Source organism: Mesoplodon densirostris, chromosome 3 (genome assembly GCF_025265405.1).
Source record: "Mesoplodon densirostris isolate mMesDen1 chromosome 3, mMesDen1 primary haplotype, whole genome shotgun sequence".
NCBI classification, from domain to species: Eukaryota; Metazoa; Chordata; class Mammalia; order Artiodactyla; family Ziphiidae; genus Mesoplodon; species Mesoplodon densirostris.
The window spans coordinates 177,326,228-177,338,831 of NC_082663.1; the positions used below are offsets into that span (position 1 = coordinate 177,326,228).

The 12,604-nt window shown below is 36.7% G+C and overlaps 1 protein-coding gene and 1 pseudogene across 1 annotated transcript in view; both read right to left on the minus strand.

Annotated features, from left to right (window-relative positions):
- Positions 1-12,604, minus strand: part of RNF130 (ring finger protein 130) — a 101,282-nt gene that overhangs the window by 26,954 nt on the left and 61,724 nt on the right. The gene's annotated exons all lie outside the window — the stretch shown is intronic.
- Positions 258-908, minus strand: LOC132485873 (rab-like protein 2A; annotated as a pseudogene).

The window sequence follows — 12,604 nt, forward strand, 5'->3', positions numbered from 1 at the left end:
CCATGGAGGGAAGGCTATAATACTGATCTCTAATTCTGCTTTATGGTCTAATGTGGACTTCTTACATCTGTTGAGGGCACTTGCTGGTGCTATCCCCATCCCTGTCCCTGAGTACAGGGGAGGGGATAACTGTGAGAGGGTCAGGTATCATGGGCCATGAAGTAGGGGAGGCAAATGGGATTGGCGTGTTTTCCGGAGGTTCGTGGGAGATGGCTTGGGAGAGCTTCTCAGTTTTGAGATGGGCTCACAATGCTGCCTCATCGCTTCTTAGTTGGGCATATCCTCCTCCTCCTGCTCCTTCTATCCAAGTCAAAGTCCTCAAGCTCCTGCAAAACCTCATCCATGAAGTGTACAGGGTGTTCTAAGACACAGCCAACTGAACTGCATCGTTGGAAAGCTTTTCACCGTTGGTACCATCAGCAGTTGAGACAAAGTACGGGAGCAGGGAGAACTTCTGGGCAAAACTGAAGATTTTGGGGGTCACCTTTATGTCTGCATCAATTTTTTTGGCCACCAGGTGCACAGGATCTCTGGCCTGAACCCCCAAAGCCCCATTTCCCAAGGTGCTCAGGTTCTTGTAGGTGACTTTCCTCTGACATCAAACAGCACGATGTAGGCATGGGCCTTGCTGTAGGAGGCATGTGTGCTCTGGAACTGCTCCTGGCTTGCTGTGTCCAAAAAGTCCACAAAGATGAGACCAGTAAGATACTGCCCACCATGGCCATGTGCTTATACGGGGTCAGGGTGTATGTGAACAGCTGCTGTGGCTGAAATCCATCTATGAGAAATCTCTCCATAAATTTGGACTTGCCCATGGTGCTGTCCCATTGGCAGATGATCTTCATGTTGTCATCAGCATCGTATTTCTCTTGGTTCAGCTCACAGGGTTTGGCTCTGTCCTGGGCCATTGGCTCCTGGCTACAGAGGGGCCCAGCCCAGGGGAAGGGACTCTTGTCACTGTCAGCCTGTCATTCCAGGAACCAGGCCCTCCGTCTGGCTCAGGGCCCAAGGAAGGCCTCAGAGAGGTGGTTCCCCCATGCTGAGCCTGCCATTGGGGAGGCTTTGTCCTCTTGGATAGTCTTGGGTGAGGGCTGGAGAGACCAGGGATACTGCAGGTTGGCCAACCCTTGGCCAGCTGACCCCCAGACCCTGTACACTGCTGTCCCTGGACCTGACATCATCCCAGACACCCTGCTAAAAGTTTTTAATCAGGAATGTATGCTGGATTTTGGTAAATGTTTTTTTTCTGCATCTATTGAGATCATATGGTTTTCCTTTTTTTGGTCTGTTAATATAGAAAATTTATTGATTAATTTTTTGAATGTTAAATCAACCTGCATTCTTGGGATAAATGCCACCTGGTCATGATAAATTATCTTTTTTATATATTGTTAGATATGATTTGGTAAAATTTCTTTAGAATTTTAAAATCTATGTTCAAGAGGGATTCTGGTCTGTAGTTTTCTGTTTTGTAATGTTTTTGTCTGGTTTTGGTATCAGGATGATGCTGGCTTCATAGAATGAAAAGGGAAGTATTCCTATCTTTTCAGTTTTCTGGAGTTGGCATAGAATTGTTATTATTTCTTCCTTAAGTTTTTGTAGAACTCACCAGAAATCATCTGTACCTGGAGTTTTCTTTTTTCAGATAGTTTTAAATGCAATTTCCTTAATAGATATAGGGCTATTTAATTTATGTATTCACCTTGAATGAGCTTTGGTCATTAGTATGGAATGACCACATCAATGGAATCCATCCATTTCATAGAAGCTGTCAAGTTTATTGGCATAAACTTGTTCACAAGATTTCCTTAATATCTCTATAATCTGTAGTGATGTCATCTCATTTTTGATATCGCTAATTTGTGCCTTCTCTTTTTCTCCTGATCAGTTTGGCCAGAGGCTTATCAATTTTATTGATTTTCTCAAGGAACTAATTCTTTGAGTAATTTTCTCTACTGTTTTTCTGTTTTCTAGTTCACCAACTGCTGCTCTGATCTTTCTTATTACCTTTCTTCTGTCTACTTTTGGTTTAATTTGCTCTTGTTTCTCCAATTTTTTAAGGTGTAAGCTGAGAGTATTAATTCCAGACATTCTTCTCTAATATAGAAATTGCTTTAGGGGCACATTCAAAATTTTGATATATTGTGTTTTCATTTTCATTCAGTTCAAATGATCTTCTAATTTCCCTTTTGATTTCTTCTTTATCTCATGGGTTATTTAGAAGTTAGTTTCCACATATCTGGGGGGTTTCCAGAGATTTTTCTGTTACTGATTTCTAACTTAACTCCAGGAGGTCAGAGAACATATTTTGTGTGACTCGAATCCTCTTAAAATTTTGAGACCTGTTTTTTGGCCCAGAGAGCATTTCCAAAGAATGTATGTTCTGCTTTTGTTAGAGGGAATGTCCTGTAAACATCAATCAGGTAAAGTTAGTTGATTATGCTGTTCAAGTCTTTTACATACTCAACGATTTTCTGTCTCCTTATTCTTTCAATTATTGAGAGAGGGGTAATGAAATCTCTGACTATAATTGCAGGTTTGTCTATTTCTCACTGCAGGTCTATCAGTTTTCACTTCATGTTTTTTTTTAGCTTGTTATTACATGCATACATGTTTAAGTGTATCCCTGGCAATAGGTCTGCTCTGAAATCTCCTGATATTAATTAGCCTCTTCAACTTTATTTTGATTTGTGTTGGTTTTGTGTAGCCTTTTTCACCCTTTTAACCTATTTGTATTTTTATATTTAAAATAGGTTTCTTACAAGCAGCATATGGTTGGGTCTTCCTTTTTTAATCCAATCTGTTAACCTCTGCTTTTAACTGGGTGTTTAGAAGGTATACTTTAATCTGGCTATAATACGATTATGTTTATGTATATCATTTTGGAATTTGTTACCTATTTGTCCCATCTGTTCTTCACTCCCTTTTCCTGCTTTTTTCTGTTTTGTTTAGGATTGAGTTTTTTGTTTTGTTTTGTCTCTTTACAATTTCATTTGTCTCCTTCGTTGGAGTTAGCTATAACTCTCTGTAGTGTTACTTTAGTGGTTACTTTAGGGTTTAAGTACGCATCTTTAAGTGATCACAGTCTAATTTCAGGTGATTATACTACTTTACATAGAGTGTAAGAGCTTTACGACAGTATTCTTTCATTTCATCCCTCAGCTTTTGTGTTGCCACCCATTTTACTTATATAACTCCACGATATATTATCTTATTTCTTTATACAGACAAATATCTTACAAATTAAAAATTTTTTAAATTGTGGTAAAAACATGTAACATAAAATTTACTCTCTTACCCATCTCTAAGTGTACACTTCAGTAGTGTTACGTACATTCACATTTTTAGGCATCAAATCTCCCAAACTTTCGTCTTGCAAAACTGAAACTCTATATCCATTAAACATTCCCTCCTTCCACCCCCACCCCCTGAGTCTCTGGCAACCACCATGTTACTTTCTGTCTTTGAATTTGATTACTCTAGGTACCTCATGTAAGAGGAATCACACAGTATTTGTCTTTTTATGACTGGTTTGTTTCACTTGCCATAGTGTCCTCAAGGTTCCTCCACAATGTAGCATGTGTCAGAATTTTCTTCCTTTTTAAGGCTGAATAATAATAAGGCTTAATAATATTTAAGGCTGAGTGATATTGTATGTATACACTACATTTCCTTTATACATTCATCTATTGATGTACACCCAAGTTGCTTCCACTTTTGGCTATTGTGAATAATGCTGCTATTGAACATGGGTATAAAATAATCTCATTGAGATCCTGCTTTCAATTCTTTTGGTATATACCCAGAAGTGATATTGCCAGGTCATATGGTATTTCTATGTTTAATATTTTGAGGAATTGCTATACTGTCTTCCACAGTGGCCTCACCGTTTTGCAATGCCTAAGGGTTCTAATTTCTCCTCATCCAAGAAATATTTATTTTGTTTTTTTTAAGATATTAGCTCTAATGATTGTGAAGTGATATTTCATTGTGGTTTTGATTTGCATTTCCCTAATGATTAGCATGTTGAACATCTTTTCATGTGTTATTGGCCATTTGTATATCTCTCTTTTTTTTGGTTGCTTTGGGTCTTAGTTGTGGCACGTGGGATCCTCGATGCGGCATGTGGGATCTTTTGTTGAGGCACACGGACTTCTCTAGTTGTGGCACATGGGCTTAGGTGCCCCGCGGCATGTGAGATCTTAGTTCCCCAACCAGGGATTGAACGCACATCCCCTGCATTGGAAGGCGATTCTTAACCACTGGACCACCAGGGAAGTCCCTGTATATCTCTTTTTGAGAAATGTCTTTTTAAGTCCTTTGCATATTTAAAAAACCAGGTTTGCTTGTTTTGTTGAATTGTGGGAGTTCTTTATATATTCTGGATATTAACCCTTGCCAGATACACAATTTGCCAATATTTTCTCCTATTCTGTGGGTTGCCTCTTCATTCTAATTTACTGTGTCCTTTGATGCACAGACATTTAAAATTTTGATAGTCCAGTTTATCTATAATTTTTATTACTTGTACGTTTAGTGTCATATCTAAGAAGTCACTGCTAAATCCAATGTTATGAAGCATTTCCCTTATACTGTTTTATAGTTTTAGCTCTCATGCTAAGGTCTCTGACCCATTTCAAGTTAATTTTTGTACATAGTGTAAGGTAATGGTCCAACTTCATTTTTTTGCATGTGGATATCCAGTTTTCCCAGCATCATTTGTTGAAAAGACTGTCTGTTCCTCACTGAATGGTCCTGGCACCTTATCAAAAATCATTTGAACATATATGTGAGGGTTTATTTCTGGGCTCTCAGTTCTATTCCATTGGTCTGTCTGTATGCCAGCACCACACTGTTTTGATTACTGTAGCTTTGTACTAAGTTTTTAAATCCAGAAGTTTGAGACCTCCAACTTTGTTCTTCTTTTTCAAGGTTGTTTTGACTATTTGGACCCCCTGAAATTCCATATGAATTTTAGGATAGAATTTTCTATCTTTGCAAAAAAGTAATTGGGATTTTGATAGGGATTGCACTGAATCTGGGTACTATTGTCATCTTAACAATATTAATTCTTCTAATCCACGAACATAGTATGACTTTCCATTTATTTGCATCTTTAATTTCTTTCAGCAACATTTTGTAGTTTTCAGTGTGTAAGTCTTTTACCTCCTTGGTTAAGTTTATTCTTAAATATTTTACTCTTTTCGATGCTATTGTAAATACAATTGTTTCCTAATTTCCTTTTTGTTCAGTGTTAGTATACAGGATATATTTTGAAGGTAGATCTGAGAGAACTGATAGATTAAGTGTGGAATATGGGAGAAAGAAAGGGGTCAAAGATGATGCTGAGCAGCTTAGAGAATACATACACAATTGAATGACATAAGGAAGATTCAGGAAGAGCAGATTTGGAAGGAGAAATCACAAGTTCAGTTTTGGGTGTATGAAGTTTGAGGAAGTATCCCGAGAACTAAGAAGTGACTGCTGGAGATGGCAAGTAGAGGTCATGGTGGCCTCGACAATAATCATTCAGTGGAAGGACAGGAAGCAAAGCCTGATGGAATGGCCTTCAACTGGGACAAGGTGGTGGTGTCAGTGTACCTTTTCAAGTCTTACCAAATTTCCTCATAAAAATGCACAGAGAAACTTTGAGAGTAAAAGTAAAAGCCCACAAACATCTTCAACAAAACCAGGTGAAAGGGTATCTCGCAAACCCCAGACTACAAGTAGGTGGGGTCAAACCACCAACTACAGCATTATTCTACAGAAACACAATCAGCAGCTGTGCTGAAGTAGTGGAGGGAAGAGAAAAAGGGTTCTGACAGTCCTAAGTGCTTGATCCATCCATTATGAAGCTCCCATCAGTCTTTCATCTGATTTTAGCATCCACAGATGAGCACTATAAATCCATCATTTCATTGAGGGTAATGAAATGGTGATTTTCTAATTCTATAATTCATTTGTTAGTTGGAATTCTTCTATAAAGAAGTTTCCCTCATCAACTAGCTGGTTACTATGCAATACAATTTGTACAGAAAAAATAGATGACTCAGTTTTTAAAAACTGATTTTCAGAATAACAAATTTGTTCTCTAACAACCTGCAATTTCAATCAACTGCAATATTTATTCCCTGAATGCTCAGTCTCATCTTTGACTGATATAGGGAGCTCCTTTAAGATGGCACCTAGGTCTTTTTGATACCACCATAGTAGTCTTCAATAGCTTCCTTGCTAACTGGTACAATACTCATCTTATAAATTTGCTTCCCTAAACCTAAAAAAAGCCTTTTCTCCAAAGATGTCTGGGTTTTTTTTTTTTTTTTGAGTGGGAAATAGTATTTGAAAATAATCCTAGAGCAGTCTGAGGGTGGAATGGGGTGGGAGTGGAGATTCATTATTTTATTAAGAATATAAAATAATTTTCTAATTCTGTCATTCCTTCTGCATTTATTTGGCTGCACTGGGTCTTCATTGCTGCACACAGGCTTTCTCTAGTTGTGGCGAGTGGGCGCTACTCTTTGTTGCAGTGCATGGGCTTCTCATTGCAGTGGCTTCTCTTGTGGCAGAGCACGGGCTCTAGGCATGCGGGCTTCAGTAATTGAAGCATGCGGGCTCAGTAGTTGTGGCTTGCGGGTTCTAGGGCATGCAGGCTTTGGTAGTTGTGATACGTGGGCTCAGTAGTTGTGGCTCGCGGGCTCTAGAGCACAGGCTCAGTAGTTGTGGTGCACAGGCTTAGCTGCTCTGCGGCATGTGGGATCTTCCCAGACCAGGGATAGAATATGTGTCCCCTGCACTGGCAGGTGGATCCTTAATCACTGTGCCACCAGGGAAGTCCCCTACTGCATTTATTAGTTGGAATTCTTCTATAAAGAGACGTACTCATTGTTACTGGGTTGTCATTGCCATGGACAGAGGAGCTCTGTATTTTTTAGTAAAAGGAAAATAAACCAGGAGTCCATACTGACATTTTCAATTCAATAATAAGATTAAAGGATTATTATATAATTTCTGTATTTTAAATATTTATTCTCTTACTCTGATTCTTGGCTTCTAATATCATCAACATAATTACTTATTTGCTTTATTCTACAATCTACATATAATAGTTCAAAATAACAATCAATACTACTAACAATAAGACTATTAAATACAGCTTAGACTTTTTTTTGCCAATACAGTAATTTTTTTAATATAGTCTCAGCTGACATCATATTTGAATTTTATTGCTGTTTTACCAGGAATATAAAGAAAAAAATATGTGGAAGTAAAAAATGTAATCAGAAACAATAAGTTAACCAAAAGAAATACCCAAGTAAGGAACAGTAAAACTGCATCTAAGAAAATTCAATAGATATCCATTAAGATTTTTCTATCACTGACACAAAATATGAATTTGATTTTTTAACACCATTTAAACCATTTCTTCACCAAAAATAAAAATATAAAATAAAAAGGCCAGTTTAACCTTCTAGCTCTCAAAAAACAAATCTTAATTGGTGTTGCACTCCCATTTAGCTCACATACTCTGTACATCACTGTTTAGTGATGTTTCTGTTTTCAAAAGAAAAATTAGACAAAATAACTATCTTTCAAAAGAGGTCAGTTGTCAATTTTCTTTTTAATGATAAAATATATACTCTTTAAAATAAAATAAGCTTAGAGACAAAGAAATGAATTTCAGTGACTATCAGTATATTCCTAAGAAACGAAAGCTGGCGTTTTATTCCAATTCCTATGGTATACTGAGTTATTATGATAATATATAATATCAAGAAAAGAAAAGCTTTTGATACCTCAGAACTGCAACATAAAATGAATTTAATTTGGGAAGTTAAATTCAGGATTAAAGGATAATAAGCTTCTTCTTGGAACTTTTCATCTTAGTCATCTGATCTTTAATACAGATCCTCACACAAGAGATGATTCGGTCTTACACTGTGGGTTGCTTTATTTATTTATTTTTTTGGCCAAAATACCAAACTTTTTTTAATCCAAGGAAACGTATCATTATTTTAAAACATATTATTATTTTTATATATTTTAGAAAGATAAAGACACTGCTAATTAATATTTGATTATATACTTTCTTATTCTTTATAATTTCTATTTTACACACAGAGAAAGAAATTTAGACTTAATTGATCATATATTTTTATCATGCATCAGTCTTTTGCAAACATAAAAAGGAAAATGTGGACCAACCAAACTGGTAAACCTTTTCCTAAAGCTTATTTGTATTCTTCTTTTTCTTTTTTATCTCTTAATTCTTTAAAAAATTTTTTTATACAGCAGGTTCTTATTAGTCATCAATTTTATACACATCAGTGTACACAAGTCAATCCCAATCGCCCAATTCATCAAACCTCCACCCCCACCCCCGTCGCTTTTCCCCTTGCTGTCCATACGTTTGTTCTCTACATCTGTGTCTCAATTTCTGCCCTGCAAAGCAGTTCATCTGTACCATTTTTCTAGGTTCCACATATGTGTTAATATACAATATTTTTCTCTTTCTGACTTACAATATTTTTCCCTTTCTGACTCTGTATGACAGTCTCTAGATCCATCCACGTCTCAACAAATGACGCAATTTTGTTCCTTTTTATGGCTAATATTCCATTGTATATATGTACCACATCTTTATCCATTCATTTGTCAATGGGCATTTAGGTTGCTTCCATGACCTGGCTATTGTAAATAGTGCTGCAATGAACACTGGGGTGCATGTGTCTTTTTGAATTATGGTTTTCTCTGGGTAAATGCCCAGGAGTGGGATTGCTGGATCAGATGGTAATTCTATTTTGTTTTTTAAGGAACCGCCATACTGTTCTCCATAGTGGCTGTATCAATTTACATTCCCACCAACAGTGCAAGAGGGTGCCCTTTTCTCCACACCCTCTCCAGCATTTGTTGTTTGTAGGTTTTCTGTTGATGCCATTCTAACTGGTGTGAGGTGATACCTCATTGTAGTTTTGATTTGCATTTCTCTAATAATTAGTGATGTTGAGCAGCTTTTCATGTGCTTCTTGGCCATCTGTATGTCTTCTTTGGAGAAATGTCTATTTAGGTCTTGTGCCCATTTTTGGATTGGGTTGTTTGCTTTTTAATATTGAGCTGCATGAGCTGTTTATATATTTTGGAGATTAATCCTTTGTCTGTTGATTCATTTGCAAACATTTTCTCCCATTCTGAGGGTTGTCTTTTTGTCTTGTTTATGGTTTCCTTTGTTGTGCAAAAGCTTTGAAGTTTCATTAGGTCCCATTTATTTTTGTTTTTATTTCCATTACTCTAGGAGGTGGATCAAAAAAGATCTTGCTGTGATTTATGTCAAAGAGTGTTCTTCCTATGTTTTCCTCTAAGAGTTTTATAGTGTCCGGTCTTACATTTAGGTCTCGAATCCATTTTGGGTTTATTTTTGTGTATGGTGTTAGGGAATGTTCTAATTTCATTCTTTTACATGTAGCTGTCCAGTTTTCCCAGCACCACTTATTGAGGAGACTGTCTATTTCTCCATTGTATATCCTTGCCTTTGTCATAGATTAGTTGACCATAGGTGTGTGGGTTTATCTCTGGGCTTTCTATCTTGTTCCATTGATCTATGTTTCTGTTTTTGTGACAGTACCATATTGTCTTGATTACTGTAGCTTTGTAGTATAGTCTGAAGTCAGGGAGTCTGATTCCTCCAGCTCAGTTTTTTTTTCCCTCAAGAATGCTTTGGCTATTCGGGGTCTTTTGTGTCTCCAAACAAATTTTAAGATTTTTTGTTCTAGTTCAGTAAAAAATGCCATTGGTAATTTGATAGGGATTGCATTGAATCTGTAGATTGCTTTGAGTAGTATAGTCATTTTCACAATACTGATTCTTCCAATCCAAGAACATGGTATATCTCTCCATCTGCTGATATCATCTTTAATTTCTTTCATCAGTGTCTTATAGTTTTCTGCATACAGGTCTTTTGTCTCCCTAGGTATTTTATTCTTTTTGTTGCAGTGGTAAATGGGAGTGTTTCCTTAATTTCTCTTTGAGACTTTTCATCATTAGTGTATAGGATTGCAAGGGATTTCTGTGCATTAATTTTGTATCCTGCTACTTTACCAAGTGCATTGATTAGCTCCAGTAGTTTTCTAGTGGCATCTTTAGGATTCTCTATGTATAGTGTCAAGTCATCTGCAAACAGTGACAGTTTTGCTTCTTCTTTTCCAGTTTGGATTCCTTTTATTTCTTTTTCTTCTCTGATTGCTGTGGCTAGGACTTCCAAAACTATGTTGATTAATAGTGCTGAGAGTGGACATCCTTGTCTTGTTCCTGATCTTAGTGGAAATGCTTTCAGCTTTTCACCATTGAGAATGATGTTTGCTGTGGGTTTGTTGTATATGGCCTCTATTATGTTGAGGCAGGTTCCCTCTATGCCCACCTTCTGGAGAGTTATTATAAATGGGTATTGAATTTTGTCAAAAGCTTTTTCTGCATCTACTGAGATGATCATATGGTTTTTCCTCTTCAATTTGTTAATATGGTGTATCACACTGATTGATTTGTGCATATTGAAGAATCCTTGCATCCCTGGGATAAATCCCACTTGACCATGGTGTATGATCCTTTTAATGTGTTGTTGGATTCTGTTTGCTAGTATTTTGTTGAGGATTTTTGCATCTATATTCATAAGTGACATTGGTCTGTAATTTCCTTTTTTTGTAGTATCTTTGTCTGGTTTTGGTTATCAGGGTGATGGTGGCCTCACAGAATGAGTTTGGGAGTGTTCCTTCCTCTGCAAATTTTTGCAACAGTTTGAGAAGAGTTCAGTGTTAGCTCTTCTCTAAATGTTTGATAGAATTCACCTGTGAAGCCATCTGGTCCTGGACTTTTGTTTGTTGGAAGATTTTAAATCAGTTTCAATTTCATTACTTGTGACTGGTCTGTTCATATTTTCTGCTTCTTCCTGGTTCAGTTTTGGAAGGTTATACCTTTCTAAGAATTTAAGGAGAATTTCTTAAATTTAAGAATTTCTAAGAATTTAGAAGAAATTCTAAGAATTTCTTCCAGGTTGTCCATTTTATTGGCATAGAGTTGCTTGTAGTAGTCTCTTAGAATGCTTTGTATTTTTGCGGTGTCTGTTGTAACTTCTCCTTTTTCATTTCTAATTTTATTGATTCAAGTCCTCTACCTTTCTTGATGAGTCTGGCTAATGGTTTATCAATTTTATCTTCTCAAGGAACCAACTTTTAGTTTTATTGATCTTTGCTATTGTTTTCTTTGTTTCTATTTCATTTATTTCTGGTCTGATCTTGATGATTTCTTTCCTTCTGCTAACTTTGGGTTTTGTTTGTTCTTTCTCTAGTTCCTTCAGGTGAAACGTTAGATTGTTTGAGATTTTTCTTGTTTCTTGAGGTAGGTTTTATAGCTGTAAACTTCCCTCTTAGAACTGCTTTTGCTGCATCCCATAGGTTTTGGATCGTCGTGTTTTCATTGTCATTTGCCTCTAGGTATTTTTTGACTTCCTCTTTGATTTCTTCAGTGATCTCTCGGTTATTTAGTAACGTATTGTTTAGCCTCCATGTGATTGTGTTTTTTATGTTTTTTCCCCCTGTAATTCATTTCTAATCTCATAGCATTGTGGCCAGAAAAGATGCTTGATATGATTTCAATTTTCTTAACTTGTACTGAGGCTCGATTTGTGACCCAAGATGTGATCTATCCTGGAGAATGTTCCATGCACACTTGAGAAGAAAGTGTAATCTGCTGCTTTTGGATGGAATATCCTATAAATATCACTTAAATCTATCTGGTCTATTGTGTCATTTAAAGCTTGTGTTTCCTTATTTATTTTGTTTGGATGATCTGTCCATTGGTGTGAGGTGTTAAAGTGCCCCACTATTATTGTGCTACTGTTGATTTCCTTTTCTATAGCTGTTAGCAGTTGCCTTATGCACTGAGGTGCTCCTATGTTGGGTGCATATATATTTATAACTGTTATATCTTCTTCTTGGATTGATCCCTTGATCATATTATATAGTGTCCTTCCTTGTCTCTTGTAACATTCTTTAAAGTCTATTTTATCTGATATGAGTATTGCTACTCCAATTTTCTTTTGATTTCCATTTGCATGGAATATCTTTTTCCATCCCCTCACTTTCAGTCTGTATGTGTGCCTGGGTCTGAAGTGGATCTCTTGTAGACAGCATATATATGGGTCTTGTTTTTGTATCCATTCAGTAAGCCCGTGTCTTTTGGTTGGAGCATTTAATCCATTTACGTTTAAGGTAATTATCGGTATGTATGTTCCTATGACCATTTTCTTAATTGCTTTGGGTTTGTTTTTGTAGGTCCTTTTCTCCTCTTGTGTTTCCCACTTAGAGAAGTTCCTTTAGCATTTGTTGTAGAGTTGGTTTGGTGTTGCTGAATTCTCTTAGCTTTTGCTTGTCTGTAAAGCTTTTGATTTCTCCATCAAATCTGAATGAGATTCTTGCCGGGTAGGGTAATCTTGGCTGTAGGTTCTTCCCTTTCATCAGTTTAAGTATATCATGCCACTCCCTTCTGGCTTGTAGAGTTTCTGCTGAGAAATCAGCTGTTAACCTTATGGGAGTTCCCTTTTATGTTATTTGTCATT